General features: G+C 43.1%; 2 protein-coding genes across 5 annotated transcripts in view; one reads left to right on the top strand and one right to left on the bottom strand.

The window, feature by feature from the left end:
• Window positions 1–3,969, bottom strand: part of LOC140718900 (dipeptidyl peptidase 8-like) — a 72,751-nt gene extending 68,782 nt beyond the window's left edge. The window contains exons 1-2 of one of the 2 annotated variants that reach the window (XM_073033181.1): window positions 3,931–3,969; window positions 1,858–2,406 (exon numbers count right to left, since the gene is read on the bottom strand). The gene's annotated coding sequence lies outside the window, so the exon portion shown is untranslated. Of the gene's footprint in view, window positions 1–1,857; window positions 2,407–3,478; window positions 3,665–3,930 lie in introns of those variants that run through there. The other variant, XM_073033180.1, reaches the window with a different exon arrangement.
• LOC140718903 (organic solute transporter subunit beta) overlaps window positions 3,970–12,812 on the top strand; it is a 29,193-nt gene continuing 20,350 nt past the window's right edge. Inside the window, exon 1 of one of the 3 annotated variants that reach the window (XM_073033185.1) lies at window positions 3,970–4,147. The gene's annotated coding sequence lies outside the window, so the exon portion shown is untranslated. Of the gene's footprint in view, window positions 4,148–7,325; window positions 7,459–10,495; window positions 10,589–12,812 lie in introns of those variants that run through there. The other 2 variants (XM_073033188.1, XM_073033189.1) reach the window with 2 other exon arrangements.

Raw genomic sequence — 12,812 nt, 5'->3', positions numbered from 1 at the left:
AACCATCTTCTCCATGTCCTTTCTATCTAGATCTTTCAATATTCAATAAGTTTCAATGAGATCCCCACTCATTGTTTTTAGTACCTGCCCCATCAGTGGCCACAGGGCATTGAACCCAAGGACAGAAGTGTGGGTGACCTTCAGATTCTCTAAGAGGTGCTTGGCAGGTGGGCTTGAGGACATATGCAAAGTGTGAAGACAGATTCCAATGGTGACATTCCTCGGGCCATAGAGAATATATCCTGGGACTGATGTCATTGATTTAGCATCCCAGCACTTTAATATGTGACTTTACTTCTAACTGACCTATCACTTGTGGTCTTAAAACAGACTTACTTTCCCCACTTTGCAGGCAAACTTAATTGTAAGCTGCTAGAAGATTCCTTTGCCAAATTGGTAAATATCAAAGCAATCTTCTGTTGAGAAAGAAAAATATTGGGCCATGTTTGATTTACAAATTACAGCTTCAGTATGGTAGAATAGTGTTAAGCAATTGGATTAATTTTCATCCATGTTGCTGTGTTGTCGTTCTTAAGAGGGAGAGAATTAAATATATTTCCTCTGTCTCCTGTTATGCTAATGGCCAGCATTTATAAATCTCTTAGTTCTGACTCATTCATTCTCAAATACTTGTCGTTTCAACTGCAACACACCCACACACACATTGCTGGAAGAACTCAGAAAGTCAGGTAGCATTTATGGAAGGGAGTAATCAACATTCAAAGTTCAATGTGAATTTATTATCAAAGTGTGTACTGAATATGTCGCCATGTATTATCTTGGGCTTCATTTTCTTGCAGGCATTCACAATAAAATGAAGAAAAACAATAGGATCAATGAAAAATTACAGACAAAGTCTGACAACCAACCAATGTGCAAATAATAGATAAATAATAGCGAGAACATGGGTTTGTAGAGTTCTTGAAGGTCAGTCCATAGATTCAGTTCATTCATCTTTTCGACCCCTTCATAGACGCTGCCTGACATGCTAACTTCCTCCAGCATTTTGTGTCTGTTGCTCAAGAGTTCCAGCATCTGCTGAGTATCTTGTGTTTTTGGTTTCAACCGCTGTTTGTTCAATGCTGAATTTTATGGAGGGTGGATATTTGAATCTAATTTTGGGGCATTTGTTTTTAAGCAATACACACTAGATGAATTTGTACTGATCAAAACCGTGTGTCTTAAGATTCTGTGGAGCTTGTAGTAAGGAGGTTTGTCTGCATAACAGTGCACAATTCCATGAAATTACCCTGTGCAAAATTAAATTAATCTTGGAATTGCCCCAGCAGCCCAATACATTACATCCATTTATAATTCTGCTCCCCAGAGTCCTGATTTTAAGATGCAATTTCCTAGATGATTGCAAAGAAAGTCTTGTTACTCTTATCTTAAAAACAAGAACTGAAACTATTGGCTTTGTCAATGGCCTTAGCAACCACATCTTGTATTGCCTTATAGACACTCTGATATAAAAATATTTTGTCATAAAGTTAAAATGTGACACTGTACAATGCTCAATTTTTCCGTTCTGCTTCATGCCTGGTGACTGTAAGTTTTCCACCTCCTTGGAAACAAACTTCAGATTTGACACTTTGCACAAGCAACAAACTTTTGTTTCATCTCTGTGAAATTAACTGCAGTGTTTCGTGCAGTCTGTTAGGGTTACCTGTAAATGACAACTGAAATTTCTGCAGAACTGTCGGTCACACAAAGGCCCTTCCCAAGTTTGCCATTCAACCATGCACATGAACACAGCCAAATGAAGCAGTGTTAAGTCTACACGCAGCACATATAGCGGATAATATTATACAGCAGAAAATCATAGTCAACAAAAAGTATTAAAATAAATAACGTCACCTGAGTGTCATGGCCTGTAGATTGATGGTGCATGGAGGTTGTCCTGGAGCCATGTTTCTGCACAGCACAGTACAGCTGCAGTCCAATGCAATCCAGCTCGTCTCCCGTCAAGTGAACACGGGAGGGCAGTACTGATGGAAGGGACCAGCGCGGAATCCAGCAGCGCACAGCTAGCTCCGGCGTCTCCTTCCTTGGCGGCCGCAACAGGTGACTCCGAGGCACGAATGAGGCCTGGTCCGTGCCACAACCAAGGCCACGCAGCTTCCCCACCATCCGTCTCACCAGCGAAGGAATGTCCAGGACAATCGGCCCTGTCCATTGGTTTGTGCACCACCTCCTTCTTCCTTGGGTGGCTGAAACAGTATGGAGCACAACAAGTCCAGCTCCATCACTATCCAGCAACTTACTGACAGGGTGGACCTGCCATGCTTGATGCCCTTAATAACCAGCAGTGTCCTGAAGTCGTGAAAAAGATGTAAAGGAAGAACAATCAACACCTTTGGTTGGACCCAGGGATGCCGCTGCATCTGAGCTTGCCGCCATCTTCCTCTGCAGCATAATCAGAAAAAAATTGTTACAGGACAAAATGTCAGAATGATGGTCCGAGAGATCTGTGGCAACCACAATTTTAAAGAGAGAGATGCGGGAGAGAACAGAACATAAAACTGTACCGTGTAGTAAGAGCCCTGCAGCCCTCAAATTTGAGGCAACCTTTTGATCTGGTCCACAATCAAAGAAAAGGTTAGGGTTGGAGAGGGAAGTGAATTTCTGAGCTTGGGGTTTTAGACAAATGGAGTCAATGGTAGACTTGTGGAAGAAGGTGTCGAGCTGGACGCCAAAATCAGAGTTATAACCTCGGAGACTTGGAGAGCAGGAGAACTTTCAAAGTCAGGGAAAGCTAAAGCTTGGAGCAATTTCATATTCAAGATTTATTTACCACACGAACATCGAAGCGTTGTTTGCGGTGCGGTGTGCTGGAGGCAAGCGTCGCCACACATTCCGGCGCCAACATAGCATGCCCACAACTGCTTGGCAGAGGAACACAGAACGCAACAGGCAATAAGCTCCATAAACCCCCCCCCCCCCCACCCCACCACACACACTCACAGTCCTCTAACCCTGAGGCTGAGGTACAAAAGGATCATGGTGCACTTCTGTAAAAATGAAAAGCTGGAGACTTCTCCTGCTTCCTGGCCACCATTTATCTCTTATACGTTGTGATAGGCACCAACATTCAAAGCCTTTTCGGGAGTTTCCACAAGTGCCTTTAAACGTTTGGAGGCCATCCATGCTGACCTTCCCATCATTTCAACTTTATTGGATTTCATTTGGAGAAGAGGAGGGAGGAGGAAAGGGGAACGGAGAGGGGAGAGAGAGGTGTTCCAATTTGCCAGCACCTCTGCGCCTTTATTTATTTGCGGGGATTTGCTGCGTCCAAACTGCCTGTATATTTCCCGTACGGGAAACACCTTCACAGACCATAGCGTTTATCAGAGAGCGAGAAGATAAAAATGCAATTAAAATTGAAAATGCTGGAAGGGCCCAGGTGGTCGGGTATGTTGTGGGAAACGGATTTTATAAAGATAATATTCTTAACGAATAATATAAAAATAATGCAAACCTTTTTGTGCTCGACTGTGAAATTGTATTGGCTTTTAATCGTCAGCTGTTACTGGTTAATCATTTGTAGCTGCTACTAAAACGAGATTTGCGGTCTCAGAAATTCTGGTTATTCATTAAAATTCCAACGCGTTCAATGACAGAGTTCGTATCCAGCTCAAGTAATAACATCTTGACTCAGCACTAAAGGTTATTTGATTTAAAGCTCGAAAATATTACCAACAAAACGCCTCTAAATTCAACATTTCATTTGAATGAATTTTTTTTTGTAGGCAGAAAATTCGTTGTAATTGAGAGCTGATCTAAATGGGGAAGAAAAGACAACAATTTATTTAGTATCGAAACTCCCACAAGTCATACTATGGTGAAATCAACACAACGATTAATGAGTGTGATTAATGTGTGCACTTAAAAGTAAACTGGGTGAAAGGACATATCGCTTTTCAACCTCACCTCTGGGTCACGCTCATTCGTGGGATTTTTTTTCTCTTCGACTTCCAGTTTCCTGCAGTCTCCTGCGGATGTGAGTTTGTAGATAAGTTGCTCTGGTGAATTCACCACACACAAGAAAACTTTCCACTGACGGCACTTTGGCAGAGGAGAAATACCAGCTCCTGTAACCTGCGGCTGAAGTTCACCAGCAGACCGACGCCGAACAACAAAACCACGGGTGGGTTTGATGCCATTGTTGTTGAATTGTTATTTAAAGTACAGACCCGCAGGCTTGGGACCATTTTATGTCAGTGGTGATTGGGACAGGGGTTGGGGGGTGGGTAGTGGAGTTGGTGTTCAGAGAACAACAAGGTAATGAAACAAAAACTGAAAGCTTTGGGTTAACTAGGCAGGCCAGGCAACGTTTTTGGAGAGAAATCCAGCGTTAACAGTTCAGGTTTGAGACTGGGGAAAAACTCTTTCCCAGTTCTGAAGAAGTTATAACCTGAAACATTAATGCTGATTCTCTCTCCGCAGATGCTGCCTGACTTGCTGAGTTATTACATCACTTGCAGTCTGAGGTCCAAATTTCCAGCATCTGTAGTATTTTTCATTAACTGCAAAATGTCTTGACATATGGCAATGCCACTCAATTATTTGGGCCTCGGGTGTAAGGTTGAAGCTTTTTTTTAAAAAAAAGTAGTAAATTTGAAATGATGACCTTGGTGCATCATTGCAATAGGACAATTTGGCATCATCAGAATCAGAAATCATATTTAATATCAGCAGCAGATGTCATGAAATTTGTCTTTGCAGCAGCTGTACAGTGCAATAAATAGAAAATGTGAATTACAGTAGGTGTATATATTAAAGAGTTAAATAAAATTAGTTCAAAAATAGAAATAAAAAAAGTAGTGAGGTGATGTTCATGGGTTCAATGTCCATTCAGAAATCTGATGGCAGAGGGGAAGAAGCTGTTCCTGAATTGTTGAATGTGTGTCTTCAGGCTTCTTTACCTCCTTCGTGATGACAGCAATGGGAACAAGACATGACCTGGGTGATGGGGGTCCTTAATGATGAATGCCACCTTTATGAGGCATTGCTCCTTGAAGATGTTCTGGATACTACAGATGGAGCTGATGATGTTTACAACTCCATGCAGCTTATTTTGATTTCCCTCCCCCCCCCCCCCACCACATCCTAAACAGTGATGCAACCAGTTAGAACGTTTTCGCAGTAGCCACCTTACTAGCATAAAGTTACACAACTATTGGTACAGTATTGAACAGGTCCTTGGCCCATATCCCTCCCAGCCTTTTCTATCCATGTATCTGTTCACGAAGGACTATGTAAAAGTTTGTTGGAACAACAAATAAGCAGAAGTACCCTTAGATGGTTGAAAGGGAGTCAAAATGCAAATAAATTTTCTCATCTTCCTGTCTTCATTTAAAAAGCACGGGAACATGTAATACCCTCTCTGTAGGGAAAAAAAATCAAGGTATGTTTTTTTTTCTAATGCAGTGGCTTGCTAGGGCAGGAGCCCTGTTCGATTGAAGTGACCATTCCTTAGGAATAAAAATCACATTAACTAAAATATTGCCAGGCATGGGAGAAATTCTCCTGCTTGAGAAAACTAAAGAAATTGGCATTATTCTATATCGAGAATTGGTCCAGACCATGCAGTTCCATGTCCCTGTCATTGAATGAGCTCTGTGGAATGACATTAAAAATGGACTCGATGGTAAATTTCAAATCGGAATTCGATATACTCTTAAGAATGAAACCAAATGCAGAATGAGGTAGAAATTACAATCCAGTGGGGTTAATTTGTAGTCTTTCAAAGGGCAGTCAGCAGAAGACCATGAGTTATAGAAACAGAGTAGTACAGGTCGAGAGCTACCAACTACTCATACATTAACCCTTTCGTTCCCAGGATAATTCTGACAATTCTTGTGAACTTTTCCAATGCCAGCACATCCTTTCTTAGGTAAGAGGATCGAAACGGCTCACCATAATCTGTGTTCGGTCTGACCAATCCCAAGCTGAATTGCCTAAAATAAAATTAAAAGGTGACACAAATACTCACATGTCAGGCAGCATCTAAGGGAAGAGAAAGTCAATGCTTCTGTCCATTCACATTGAATCAGTCAGGTTTAATATCACTGGCATATGGTGAAATTTGTTGTTACACAACAGCAGTATATTGCAATACATAGCTGTAAATTACAGTAAGTATACATTTTAAAAGTTAAATAAGTAGTGCAGAGAGAGAGAGAGAGAGAGGAAAAAAGTAGTGAGGTTGTGTTCATGTCCATTCAGAAATCTGATGGCAAAGGGGAAGCAGGTACTTTTGTACTGTTCAGTGTGTGCCTTCAGGCTCCTGTACTTCCTCCCTGATGGTAGCAATGAGAAGATGGCATGACCTGGATGATGGGGGTCCTTAATGATTGATGCCACCTTTTTGAGGCATCGCCCCTTGAAGACATTCTGGTTGCTGGGAGGCTAGTGCCCATGATGGAGGTGACTGAGTTTGCAACTATGATGACCTGAAATTTAAAAAAAATGGAGAATGGTCTGGATGTCTCTACAGTTTAAAGTCAGACAAGAATGAAGATTAGTAACATCAGATTTCCAGCACTTCCAGTAGTTACTTATTGAGACATGGTGTGGAATACACCCTTCCAGCCCTTTGAGCCTAACAACCCCAAATTTAACCCTAGCCTATTCTCGGGACAATTTGTAATCACCCATTAACTTATCAGTCAGTGCGTCTTTGGACTGTGGAAGGAAACCAGAGCACCAGGTGGAAACCCACGTGGTCACAGGGAGAACATACAACCTCCTTACAGACAGTTCAGGGAACTGAGCCTGGGGTTGCTTGTACTGTGAAGCATTGTGCTAACCACTACTCTGCCATGCCTCCCCACTACACTGCCATGCCACTGATTTCCTTTCTTTCACTTGAGAGATATTCCAACCTTGCTCTGCCTCTTCCTAAATTTTGTGGGTTGCTCAGATCCCTCTGGAAATATGACCCACTAATATTATTGAAAATCAACAATCCTTTATCTGATGCAGGCAGCTCTCTGGAGGCTTTGACTCTATAAAGTTGCTCTCCCCTAGACTTGTGCCTGCAGGAGGGCAAATGAAAAGATCATCTGTCCCCTGCACTCTCTTCCCACAGAAGCAGCCTGGCCCCTGAGTATTGTCAACATCTTCTGTTTTATTTTAGCTTTCCAGCGGCTCAGCATTGTTTTTGATGGTCCTGCCCGAGTTCATACCCATCACACCAAACAGCAGAGTACATAAACCGGAAACAGCCAATGGTGTATCGCTGAGATGAACTTCGGTACTATAATTGTTTTCTCTCTGTGAGGGAGTTTGAAGGATAAGTGACAGTGGGATTGCTGGGTTTACGGGTGTTATTGAACTTTTGGTTACAACACAGCTGAAGGTCATCATTCTGACTTTGCTCCTATTGGTTTAACATAGCCAGCCGCATTCTTGCAGCTCCCTCTCTACTGGGATATACACTGTGTGATATACAAGGTAAGTCAGTGAAAAAGCAGTGGAGAGGTTTAGATAATGTACTAATATAAGAATACAGTTGTGTTACGACGATAAGTATGCACATGTCGATGTAATTTATAACATGATAAAGAAGGCACAAGTTCCGTTTTATCGGCGTGGGCTATGCATTCCTTTACATACTTTGGCAGTGAATCTTGTTTGAGTTGCGATTAGCCGAGGAAAATACTGTAAGAACCAGCGTAACTGAGATGCGAGGCGTTTCTCTTATTCCATTGATAACATGCAAGAATTACAGAACTCGTTTAAGATTATGAAATGACATTGGCCTGACATGAAATGTCATACAATAATTAAAAAAAAATTGGCCTGATTGATTCAGGTCACTTCTGTTACGGTGGGTGAGCAGTCAATTAGTCCCAAGAAAATAAATGGCATTCTATGTTTTAAATGCCGTTAAAGTGTGAGATGGCCATTTACATATACGCCACCCGTACTGGGAAGGGACGTGTTTCCAGGAGTTATCTGCGTTGCTTTCTGCATGTCTAAATATCTCCGTTGTAGTAGTTGCCCAAGGAAGGATGAAGACAAGTCCAGAGTAATTAATGTTAAAATACCGTAGGGTATGCGCTGAGCTCTGGCAGTACCCTGTAAATCTTTCGCATCTTTAAGCAAAGCTTTGCTGGGGTTTCACACGTTACATTAAATTTAATCACCAACTCTTTAAACACATTAATCTGAAATCTGGACTTCGCCTAAGGAAACAGAAGCTGGACCATTAACTGCAAGGTATTCTCAGATATTACAAAGGGCCTATTCTTCAGAGACATTGCCATCTTCAATGTTCATGCATCTAGATTTATGCCTATCATTTTGTATCCAACGATTATTTTACCCAATGATATAAAACGCAGAGTTTAGAGATACTGATACTGAATGTGACATTGGCATTTACCTCAGAATTTAATTAATCTTTAAATGCCTAAATATAAACATTAAAATAAGTGCAAAATACAGGCCAATCAAAAGTCTAAATGCACGGTCTCTTCCTATTGTGACATACTACGTGTAAAATTTTAAAGATCCCAATGTAAACCCAATATAGTGTAAAAGCATATGACAAAATTTTGAGGCATTCACACTGTTCCATAGTCATATAGAATTAGAATCAAAATGAAAATGGCCACACTCAAGTTGGAGGAGCAACACCTTGTGATCAGTCTGGGTAGCCTTCAGCCTGATGGCCTGAACATAGATTTCTTGAACTTCCAGTGTTGCTTCCCACCCCCAAACTTCACCATTCCCATTTTCCCCTCTCACCTTATCACCTCCCCCGGAGGTCCTCACCCTGTTCTTGCTTCCATGGTCTCCTGTCTTCCAGCCTTGTATTTCTTTCACGGATCAACCTCCCTTCTCTTTATTTCATCCCTCCCGCTCCCGGTTTCATCTAAAACCCTGTGGTTCTTCCTCCCCTGCCCCACTTCTTACTCTGACTCCTCATCTTTTTCCTCCAGTCCTGCAGGGTCTCGGTCCGAAACATCAACTGTACTCTTTACCATGGATGCTGCCTGGCCTGCTGAGTTCCTCCAGCATTTTGTGTGTGCGTTGCTTGGATTTCCAGCATCTGCAAATTTCCTCTTGCTTGTGATCAAAATAACCATTCTATCAAATTCCAAATGGTCAATGGCAAAATTAATTATCTTTGGAACCTCTTCCTGCATGACCTTTTGCACAAACAGATGTTTGTTTTGGCACGTTAGTTGTTTGTCAGTCTTTGTATGTAGATTTTCATTGAGTCTATTATAGTTCTTTGTTCTATTGTGAATGCCCACAAGAAAATGAATCCCATCCTGAGTCTTTATAAGGCATTGGTCACACTGCACTTGGAGTATTGTGAACAAGAGAAAATAAAATCTGCAGATACTGGAAATCTGAGCAACACACACAAAATGCTGGAGGAACTCAGCAGGGCAGGCAGCATCTATGGCAAAAAGTACAATCAGCATTTTGGGTTGAACCCCTTTGGCAGGACCGGAGTATTGCAAACAGTTTGGGGCCCCTTATCTAAGAGAAGGTGTACTGGCATTGCAGAAGTCCAGAGGAATTTCTGGGAATGAAAGGGTTAACATATGAGGAGCAATCATTTGCTCTGGGCCTGTACTCAATATGGGTGGGTGAGGGGACTCTCACTGAAACCAACTGAATACTAAAAAGCGTAGATGTGGAGAGGATGTTTCCTACGGTGGAAGACCTTAGGAGCAGAAGGAACAGCCTCAGAATAGAAGGGCATTGATTTAGAACAGAGATGAGAAGGAATCTCTTTAGCCAGAGAGTAGAGAAACTGTGGAATTCATTGCCACAGGCAGCTATGGAAGCAAGGTAATTGGGTATATTTAAAGTGGAAGTTGATATGTTCTTGATTAATCAGGATGTCAGAGGTTTATGGGGAGAAGGTAGGGTGATGGAGAGGGATAATAATGGAATGGCAGAGGAGACTCAATGGGCCAAATGGCCTTATTCTGTTCCTATGTCTTGTGGTCTCAGGGTAGTACATGGTGACATAAATATACACATTCTGATAAGAAATCTACTTGGAAGCTTTGAACTTGTCCAAGATGCCAGCAATTTTCCCCCATAGCTTTCTCGATCATGCTTTCCTTTAAGTACCCCAATGTAAGTTATTCTACAGACGCCATGTGGTAATTAGTTCCACACTCTACCGATTTTGGGTAAAAATATGCGAATTCTCTTTCTGTATTGTTTAGCTTCTACTGCATTTATAACTCCTGGATTGAACTCCCCCACTGAGTGGAAACTTTTCTAAGTCTTCCATAAGTAAACTCTTCCACTGTTTTATCTACTTTATCACACCCTTTCACTTCTCTAACTGAAAAAGGCTGTGGCCTTTTCATTTGTCCTTGAGGGCTATAACCTGCTGGTTCATGGACCTTGTAAATCACATAACGCACGTAATGAAGCAGAACCTGGGGATCGCTATGTTCTGGTCAATCTTAATATGAAACTGAGAGAGATCCACTCAATTTCGACAGCAGGGAAACAAAATGGCTTAAAACCAAACAATGCTGGAAACAGCCGGAAGTATCTGTGAAAAGAGAAACACGACTATAGGTTGAAGACCCTTGCTCAAAAGGTGAGCCAATTCTAACGAATCGTCTCTCACTTCAAGTATTAACTCAGTTTCTCTTTCCAAAGCCCTTTGGGTACTTCCATTATTTTCTGTTATTTCAGATTTCTAGTGTCTAATTTTTTTTACTTTTCATACAAAATGGCTGTGGACAGCTGTTCTAATTCCTCTGAAAACCATTCCAACTATCAGGTAAGCACGCATTATTGCTGCTTGTTCCATTATGGTCCCATTGTCAGTTCATTCGGATGTGGCCCAAGTGCGGAGAGGGAGCGACGCTGAAGCGAGTCGATAATTCACAGACTTCAATAAGAATGAGGTTTAGAGGGAAAGGGAAACAAACGCAAGGCCAAAATCTCAAATGGAAAACGATGCCAACACAGCGGCTGAAAGGAATAACTAAACATAAAATGAATACTGCTAGTCTTCAACGTCAGTCCAATTTCTCAGGCAAGCACCAACACAAGAAGGCACGTTTATGTGCTTTGCTCAAGTCTCGACGAGCACTACAACAAAAAGAATGGAGTTAAATACCATCACAATGAAATAATATTTAGCTGACACATGTATATTCATAAGCACAATTGCCAAATCTGTGATTGTGACAGTCCTCCTCTCTAGGCGCCTCAGCCCTGTGCCGGCTGGAAGTCCCGGATGAGTGACTTGTCCAAGATTGTCTTTCGGCGGGATCCAAGGAAGTTCTTCAGAACCATACCCTTCCAAGTCCACAAGGTACCGGACCTTCCCACGTACCCGGCCAGATGCCAGGAGGTGCTGCACTGTATACACCAGGGAACCATCTACCAAGTGGGGAGGAGGAGAAGGTGGGCTGACTGGGGCCAGGGGAGAGGTAGTAACCGGCTTGAGCTGGGAAAAGAGGAAAACTGGGTGGATCTTCAATGATGCTGGTAGACAGAATCTATACGACACCTTGTTGACAGCCTTTTCCACTACAAAAGATCCCACATAGTGTAGAGCCAATTTACAGATCTCGGCTGTCGGGGGAAGATCCCTTGATACCAATCGGACCTCCTCTCCCAGCTTTAATGGCCTTACCTGTCGGCAGAGTTGATCAGCCTGTCGGACATGTTGTTTCTGTGTGCGCAGCTGAGAAGCCCGGAGAGCCTTGGTCTTCTTGCTGCCGGCTCAACAGGTGAGGATGAAATTAAACCTTGTGAAGAAGAGAGCCCACTGGGCTTGATGAGAGTTTAGTCTCTTTGCATTCTGAATGTAAGAGAGGTTCTTGTGGTCTGTCCGGAACAAGAAAAGACGCTCTGCCCCTGCCAGCCAGTGTCGCCATTCCTCCAGGACCTCCTTGACAGCCAGAAGCTCCCGGTTCCCAACGTCGTGGTTCCTCTAGGCGGGAGTCAAGCGACGGGAAAGAAAGGCACAAGCGTGCAGCCGGCTATCCGCATGAGCGCTGAGAGCACCGTCGGTCAATGGGATGCTGCCGGGGTCGTCTTCATGGGAGCCGCGATAGAGCCGAGATTCCGGATGCAGTGGCCATAAAATTTCGCAAACCTATTGGCCGTACCCGCTCGACTGTAGATGGTTCGGACCACGCTGAACTTTACTAGGGTCCATTTGAACACTGGCTGGGTTAAGTATATAGCCTTTATGGAATTCACATTTTTCTGGTTTGGCGTACAGGTTATTTTCAAGGAGCTGTCTGAGTACTCTCCAGATATGCTGGGCGTGTCACTGATGAGAGCGGGAATAGATGAGGGTGACCTCTAAATACACAAACGGGTTCAATACGTCCCTGAGCACATTGTTGACCAAGGCCTGGAATGCAGCGTAGGCATTGGGCAGACAGAAGGCATCACAAAGTACTCTTATGGCCATTAGAGACGTTGAAAGCTGTCTTCCTCTCATCCGCCTTCCCTCATGCAAACCAGATTGTAAGCGTTGATCCACGCAATCTCGGAAAATCTGGCTGCTCCCTGGAGATGTTCGAATGCAGGCGGCAGTAGAGGAAGAGGGTAGTGATTTTCACAGTGATGTTATTCAGGGTCCGATAATCGACGTAGGGACGGAACTTGCCGTCTTTCCTGTTCACAAAGAAGAAGCCTGCTCCTGTCGGCGAGGTTGATGGAGGGATGAACCCCATGGCCGATGCCTCCTTGGTGTATTCCTCCATAGCCACCGTTTCAGGTTGAGAGAGAGTAAAGAGGCAGCCGTGGTGAGGACTCATGCCAAGTAGGAGGTCTATGGCACAGTCATATGGCCG

The sequence above is a fragment of the Hemitrygon akajei genome, chromosome 30, assembly GCF_048418815.1.
Source record: "Hemitrygon akajei chromosome 30, sHemAka1.3, whole genome shotgun sequence".
In the NCBI taxonomy this organism is placed as follows: Eukaryota; Metazoa; Chordata; class Chondrichthyes; order Myliobatiformes; family Dasyatidae; genus Hemitrygon; species Hemitrygon akajei.
The sequence above is the reverse complement of the archived record's forward strand: the minus strand, read 5'-3'. Positions and strand labels throughout refer to the sequence as shown.